The sequence below is a fragment of the Oryctolagus cuniculus genome, chromosome 3, assembly GCF_964237555.1.
Source record: "Oryctolagus cuniculus chromosome 3, mOryCun1.1, whole genome shotgun sequence".
Classification (NCBI taxonomy): domain Eukaryota; kingdom Metazoa; phylum Chordata; class Mammalia; order Lagomorpha; family Leporidae; genus Oryctolagus; species Oryctolagus cuniculus.
Genome location: NC_091434.1, coordinates 174,285,322 through 174,293,052, shown reverse-complemented (window position 1 = coordinate 174,293,052; position 7,731 = coordinate 174,285,322). Strand labels below are relative to the sequence as shown.

The 7,731-nt window shown below is 50.4% G+C and overlaps 1 non-coding gene across 1 annotated transcript; it reads right to left on the bottom strand.

Annotated features, from left to right (window-relative positions):
* Positions 1 to 355: 355 nt before the first annotated feature.
* On the bottom strand, positions 356 to 427 carry TRNAC-GCA (transfer RNA cysteine (anticodon GCA)). Its single transcript has one exon. It is a non-coding gene; the product is annotated as a tRNA-Cys (tRNA).
* Between the last annotated feature and the right edge of the window lie 7,304 nt (positions 428 to 7,731).

The window sequence follows — 7,731 nt, the reverse complement described above, 5'->3', positions numbered from 1 at the left end:
CGAGGGCCGCATTTCTGCATTGGGCTTTTCATGGACACACTGCCCCCTGTCCAGAAACAGAGGTGGAAGCAGCCAAGCCAAGCTCCTGGGAGCCTGGTCGCCACCAGTGCTGGAAGTGACAGGCGGAAGAGAGGAGACAGGACTCCAGGTGGCACGGGGGCAGCCTCAGAGACACTGCTTGCAAACGGGGGCCTTAGTTGAGCCCCTGGGCACTGGTTTGTGGATGCCAGGCCTCCCATCTGCTGTGTCCTTCACTGTTACGGGTGAGCCCTGGGTGCTGGCTTCAGAAGGCAGCGGAAGGAAGCAGAACAAAAGGCTGTGGTGATGACAAGAATCTGGGCCACCACGAGCCTGCAGGGGGCACCTGGATTTGAACCAGGGACCTCTTGATCTGCAGTCAAATGCTCTACCCCTGAGCTATACCCCCTGTGGCAACAGGTGCATCTAATTAGCACCATTCAGTGCCAACACACCCTCTTCCCGTCCGTGGCGATTTCTGGGCTCGCCCTCCACTTCCCGGCTCCTCTCTGCTGTGTCCTGGTCCCTGGCTCTCTCCTACTCCTGCTCCAGCACCCATCCCCTTTGAGAGGTCCCCATAAAACACACCAGACACCAGTACGGGAGAAGGTTTATTGTCGGGTGGGGGGAACCCGACAGGCTGCCTGGCCGTGCAGGAGAGTGCAGCAGCTTGGACTGGGAGAACAGGTCTTAGCTTTGCAGAGGGATGGAAGTGGGAGCAGCAGATCCCATTAGGGCGGGCGTGGAGCTGAGGCTTGTGGTTGGGCCATTTGGTCACCTGACTTCTAGTAAGCCAAGCTGGGCGTAGGATTGGAGCTTTTTGCACAAAATGGCAACTGGGCCACAGCCTAAGACGACGCCCAGAGAAGACGGTATCATTTTATTAACGCCTTAGCCCCCATTGAAGGCGCCGGCTGTGAGAGCCATCCATGAACTTCAGATAACCATCGTCCCTAGCTTTCCTGACACCCTGGGATACTGCAGCCCAGGGAAGGCCCTGCTCTGTCTCACCTTGGATCGGGCTAGGACCGGCCCAAGAACCTGCCCAGGTCCGCTCTCCCTTCTTCCGTAAGCCCCCTCCTCCTTGCAACCTCCCAAACTGTTTTGTTGGGGAACATCCTCGTCTCTCACCCCTGCAGGTTGTTTGCTGATTCCCGTTCCCAAAGCGCCAGGGCCTGCTTGGCCTGCTGGGGAGTGCGCCCACTAGGGGAAGCCCACACAGGCGCAGCAGTGGGAGAAGCGGACGTCGGACCTAGGCTGGTTTCTGGGGCTCCAAGCCCAGGCTCACGGGGGCCCTCGACTGGCGGTGTAGAAGGAAGGCGCCCCCTTCACAGGCCAGCCCCTCTTCCAGGTCCTCAGCCTGGGACACACCTGGCCAAGGTGGACACCTGCCTGGCCACAGCCCTGCAGGGACGCTGGGTCCCAGCCTTCCTCCGCACCGGCCCCTTTGTTAGCAAACGTCCAGCCCCCAGCAGGGCCTCAGGGGACCAGCGGCCCAGGAGGGTGGGGACCAAGAGCCGGAGCCACCTGAGATGCAGCCCACCCCCCCACCCCCCGTGGCTTCTCTGCTCAAGACCCCTGAAAGCTGCCCCTTCCCCACCTCTGTGCCTCAGCCTTCATTTTAGGGAGGGTCTAGTTGTCTAGTTTGTGCTTCTACAAATGAATATCCAGTTTTTTCGGCACTACGGATTGAACCGACTCGGCTGTCCGTTGTCCAGTGTGGGTTCTGGGTGTCTTTGCTAGCACTCAGCTGGCTGTAAACACGTGGATTTGTTCTGGGTTCTCCATGCTGCTCCGTTGGTCTCTGAGTCTGTTTTTATGCCGGTACCACGCCACTTGTGTTCTGGAGAATGTTTTGAAGTCAGGTAGTGTGACGTCTCTGTCTTTGTTCTGTTTATTTAAGATCGCTTTGGCTGTTCAGAGTCTTAACAAGTAGTTCAGTTCAAATTTGAGTGTTTTTTTCTCTATTTCTGTGAAGAATATCATTGATATTTTGATAATGATTGCATTGAGGCTATAGGTCATTTTGGTTAGTATGGATATTTCAGCAATATTGATTTTCTAGTCCATGAACATGGGGTGTCATCCCATTTTTAAAATTTTTTCATCTTCACTTTCATCTGTATTTTATATTTTTATTGTAGAGTTCTTTCACTTCCTTAGTTAGATATGTTCTCATATATATTCTTATTTTTAAAAAGATTTTATTTATTTGAAAGGCAGAGTGACACTGAGAGGTGGAGAGACAGAAAAAGAGTAGTATCTTCACCCACTAGTTCACTCTCCAAAAGCCTGCAGCAGCTGGGGCAGTCAGGTGGAGGCCAGGAGCGAGGAACTCCATCTGGGTCTTGTGTGTGGGCAGTAGGAACCAAGTCACTGAGGCCATCATCTGCTGCCTCACAGGTGCATTAGCAAGAGGTGGACTGGAAGTGTGGAGTAGCCGGGATTCAAGCCAGGCGTTCCAATGTGGGTGTCCCAAGTGGCGGCTTAGCCTGCTGTCCCACAATGCCTGTCCCCCTAAATACATGTTTGTAGCTATTATAAATGCGATTGTTTTCTTGATTTCTTTTTCTGCTAGTTAACGGAATATATAGAAATACTACTGATTTTTGTATATTGATTTTAAAAAATAATTTATTTATTGATTGAAAAGCAGAGTTAGAAGGAAGGGGGGAGGGAGGGAGGGAGAGAGGAGAGAGGAAGAAAGAGAGAGAGAGAGAGAGAGAGAGAGAGAGAGGGATCTTTCATCTGCTTGTTCATACCTCAAATGGCTGCAATGGCCAGGGCTGGACCAGATTAAAGCCAGGAGCCAGCAGCTTCTTTTGGGTCTCTCATGTGGGTGCAGGGGCCCAGGCACTTGGGCCGAATTCTGCTGCTTTCCCAGGCACATTAGCAGGGAGTTGGATGGAAGTGGAGCAGCCAGGACTTCAACTAGTGCCCATGTGGGATGCTGGCGTCACAGGCAGGGGCTTACCCACTATGCCACAAACCGGTTCTGCATGTTGATCTTGTTCCCTGCAACTTCACTCAGTTTGTTTATCAGTTCTAAGTTTTTAATGGTGACTTTAGTTTTGGGGTATATGTAAGACTATATATTTCTATTCTTGGATGCCCTGTATTTGTTTCCTTTGTCAGTTGCACTGGCTAGGACTTCCAGTGCTATGCTAAATACAAGTGAAGAAAGTGGGCATCCTAGTTTTGTTCCAAGTCTTAAAGGAAATGCTTTAATTTTCTCCTCATTCAGTGTGATGATATCTGTGAGTTTGTCATATGCGGCCTTAATGGTATTGCAGCATGTTCTTCCAATAACTGATTTTTGTGAGTTACTTTTAGGGCCCAGCATTGTGGTGCATGCCAGCCTCCCATATGAGCACTGGTTTGAGTACCAGCTGCTCTTCTTCTGATCCAGCTCCTTGGGAAAGCAGTGGAAGATGCTTGGGCCCCTGCCACACACATGGGAGATGCAGATGGACTTCCAGGCTCCCGGCTTCGGCTGTTGCAGCCATTTGCAGAGTGAACCAGTGGATGGGATGGAAGATCTTTGTCTTGCTGTAACTTTGCCATTCAAATAAATAAAATAGAAGTTTTTTAAAAGTTCATGAAAAATGGAATGAAAAGAAGTGTATTATTAAAAAGTTATTGCTGCCGATGTACCACATTTATGGATTTATGTACATTGAAGCATCTTTGTATCATTGTACTAAATCTGTGTTATCATGGTGTATAATCTTTCTGGAAAAATGTTTTGTTTAATTTCTTTTATTTGAAAGGGAGAGAGAGATTTCCCATCTGCTGGTTCACTCCCCAAATGCCTGCAACAGCTGGGGATGGGCCGGATAGAAGCCAGAAGCCTGAAACTCAGTCTGAGTCTCTTAAATGGGTGGCAGGGACCCAAGTATTTGAATGGTCAGCTGCTGTCACCTGGGGTGTACAATAGCATGAAGCTGGAACTGGAAACAGAGCCAGGACTTGAACCCAGGCACTCTGACGTGAGATGCGAACCTCCTAAGTGGCTTCTTTTTTTTTTTTTTTAATTTTATTTATTTATTTTTTTTTTGACAGGGAGAGTGGACAGTGAGAGAGAGACAGAGAGAAAGGTCTTCCTTTGCCGTTGGTTCACCCTCCAATGGCCGCCGCGGCCGGCGCACCGCGCTGATCTGATGGCAGAAGCCAGGATCCAGGTGCTTTTCCTGGTCTCCCATGGGGTGCAGGGCCCAAGCACCTGGGCCATCCTCCACTGCACTCCCGGGCCACAGCAGAGAGCTGGCCTGGAAGAGGGGCAACCGGGACAGAATCCGGCGCCCCAACCGGGACTAGAACCCGGTGTGCCGGCGCCGCTAGGCGGAGGATTAGCCTAGTGAGCCGCGGCGCCGGCCCCTAAGTGGCTTCTTAACCCCTATGCCAAATGCCTGCCCCTGCAGGCTGTTTTGGTCCCAATTTGGTTTATTTCTGCTCTAATCTTCGTTACTTCTTCCCTTCTACTAAGTTTGGGTTTGATTCATTCTTGCTTTTCTGGCTCCTTGAGTTATATTGTTGGGTTGTTTATTTGGAAACTTTCTATCTTTTTAAAAATATTTATTTACTTATTTGAAAGGCAGAATTACAGAGAAGGAGAGGGAGAGGGAGAGGGAGGAGAGGGAGAGGGAGAGGGAGAGGGAGAGGGAGAGGGAGAGGGAGAGGGAGAGGGAGAGGGAGAGGGAGAGGGAGAGGGAGAGGGAGAGGGATGAGAGGGAGAGGGAGAGGGAGAGAGAGAGGTGTCTTCCATCCGTTGGTTCACTCCCCAAGTAGTCCAAGTAGTCTCAACGGCCAGAGCTGTGCTGATCTGAAGCCAGGAGCCAGGAGCTTCTTCTGGGTCTCCCATGCAGGTACAGGGGCCCAAGACTTGGGCCATCTTTTCCTGCTTTGCCAGACCACAGCAGTGAGCTGGATCAGAAGTGGAGCAGCCAGGACATGAACCAGTGCCCATCTAGGATACTGGCACTGCAGGCAGTGGCTTTACCTCCTACGCCACAGTGCCAGCCCCACCTTGCAACTTTCTGATGTAGTTGTTTATTGCTATAAGTATCCCACAGGTGTTGATGTGTAATGTTTGTAGTTTCACTTGTTTCAAAGAATTTTTAAGTTTTTCTTTCAATTTCTTTGCTTACCTATTGGTCATCCATAAGCATGTTTAATTTCCATGTATATATATAATTTCCATAGTTCTTGTTGTTGATTTCTATTTTATTCTATTTTGGTCAGAGAAGAGTGGGTGAACCCAAAGGGTCAACCTGGAGCTTTTGCTCTGTCACTCTCAAGAGAGTCTGTTCAGAGAGTCTCTCTGGGCCTCTTTGGTCTGCATAGGGCCGACAAGCTCCCAAGGAGTGTGTGTGCGGGCCATCGGTGGTTCTTATCCGGTCCATGCAGATCTCCTGCAGTCAGCTTAGCTCTCACTTACTTCTTGTTAATGTACTGGTGAGGCTGTTTAATTTCTGCTCCTTACACCTGTGTTAAGCATTTGATTATAGTGATGCCAAAAATTGATACAGAGGAATGGGGTCACTACTATAATTATATCTGGAGATGTGGAGGAGCCTTTGGAACTGGTTTACAGAAAGAGGTTGAAAGAGTTTGGAGGAGCAGGCTAGGAAAAGCCTAGAATGTTGTAAGTGGAGCATCATGAGGGCTCAGAAAACGACCAGCATGCTGATAGAACTGCGGACTGTGTAGGTTGTGCTAGTGAGGTTTCAGCTGGAACTGAGGATCCTAAAAATCTCCCTTGTACACTGTGACCAAGAACCTGAATGCACTGTGCCCATGCCCGAAGACTTCGTGGAAAACCAAACTTAAAGGCTTGTTTGGCAGTGGAGACTGGCAGCATAGGTATGTCAGTTGCTTTTTTTTTTTTTTTTTTTAAGATTTATTTATTTGAGAGGCGGAGTTACAGACAGAGAGAGGGAGAGACAGAGAGAAAGGCCTTCAGTCTACTGGCTCTCTCTTCAAATGGCTGCAAAGGCCAGAGCTGGGCCAAATTGAAGAAGCCAGGAGCCAGGAGCTTCTTCTGGGTCTCCCACATGGGTGCAGGGACCCAAGGACTTGGGCCATCTTCCGCTGTTTTCCCAGACCATTAGCATGGAGCTAGATTGTAAGTGGAGCAGCTGGGACTTGAACTGGTGCCATATTGGATGACAACACTGCAGGCGGAGGCATAACCTAGTAGACCACAACACTGGCCCATGGTTGCTTTTATTCAGTATGCAATGACCAAACAGAAAAAGTGGAGGCCGGCGCCGTGGCTCACTTGGCTAATCCTCTGCCTGCGGCGCCGGCACCCAGGGTTCTAGTCCCAGTTGGGGTGCTGGGTACTAGTCCCGGTTGCTTCTCTTCCAGTCCAGCTCTCTGCTGTGGCCCGGGAGTGCAGTGGAGGATGGCCCAAGTCCTTGGGTCCTTGCACCCACATGGGAGACCAGGAAGAAGCACCTGGCTCCTGGCTTTGGATCGGCACAGCGCCGGCCGTAGCGGCCATTAGGGGAGTGAACCAACGGAAGGAAGACCTTTCTCTCTGTCTCTCTCACTGTTTATAACTGTCTCTCTCTTTCACTGTCTAACTCTGCCTGGCCAAAAAAAAAAAAAAAAAAAAAAAGAGAGAGAGAGAGAGAGAGAGAGAAGAGTGGAAAGATTTAGGAAATTCGCAGCCTATCAAAAAAGCATGTTAGACCCAGGAGGGTGCTATTGAGTAACCCCTTGCTAAAGAGATTTTCATGCAGAAGAAGCCACGTGCTTTGCATCTGGGCAAATAGGGAAGACGCCTTGAGGGCATCTCAGAAGTCTTCCAGGAAAGAGTTGATTCCGGGAGGAGCCCGTCACCCCGGTGTTCAGATCACCCTGAGATTCAACCCTGCTGTTCAGATCACCCTGAGATTCAACCCTGGTGTTCAGGATCACCCTGAGATTCCCGCCTGCTGGGGGCGTGCGCTGAGGCTGCAGGCCCGGCTGCAGCTGCTGCTGGAAACAGACCTTGGCATTGGAGTTGATGCTGATTTTGTTCACCTTCAGAATGCAGGAGTCATGGGCTCGTGGCGGCTTCCAAGATTTCAAAGGAGGGCCTGGGAGAGCAGGAAAAGCTGTGTTGCAGGGCCAGGGTCCTGCCTGGAGCCCCTGATGGGGTGATGCCTACTAGAGAAAGTTGTGGAAGGAACGCCCAGGTGGAGACCCAAGGGAGGTAGAGAACAGCAGCGTGCAGTGCCTGCTGGGAGAGGCAGCAGGGAGGGAGCAAAGTCAGCCTGAGACAGCAGCCAAGGTGGCAGCTCTTGGCAATGACCTACGGCGGGGCTGCCCAAGCCCTTAAGGGCCCACCCCCCACTGAAGCATGCCCATGGAACTTGGAGCTTTAATAGTTGCCTTTCAGGGTTTTGCTCTTGCTTTGGGCTGATTCTTCTTTCCTACTTGTTTCTTTTTTTGTGAAATAGGAATGTGTCCCCTGTGCCTGTTCCACCATTGTCTTAGATGTATGTGCATTTTTAAGTTATTTATTTATTTGAAAGGCAAAGATACAGAGAGAGGAGGGAGAGAGAGAGACAGAAGAAAGAAGAAAGAAAAAGAAAAGGAAAGAAAGGAAAAGAAAAATCTTCCATCTACTGGTTCACTCCCCAAGTGACCACAATGGCCAGGGCTGGGCCAGACAGGAGCCAGGAGTTTCTTCTGGGAGTCTCATGTGGGTGCCCATGTACGTAG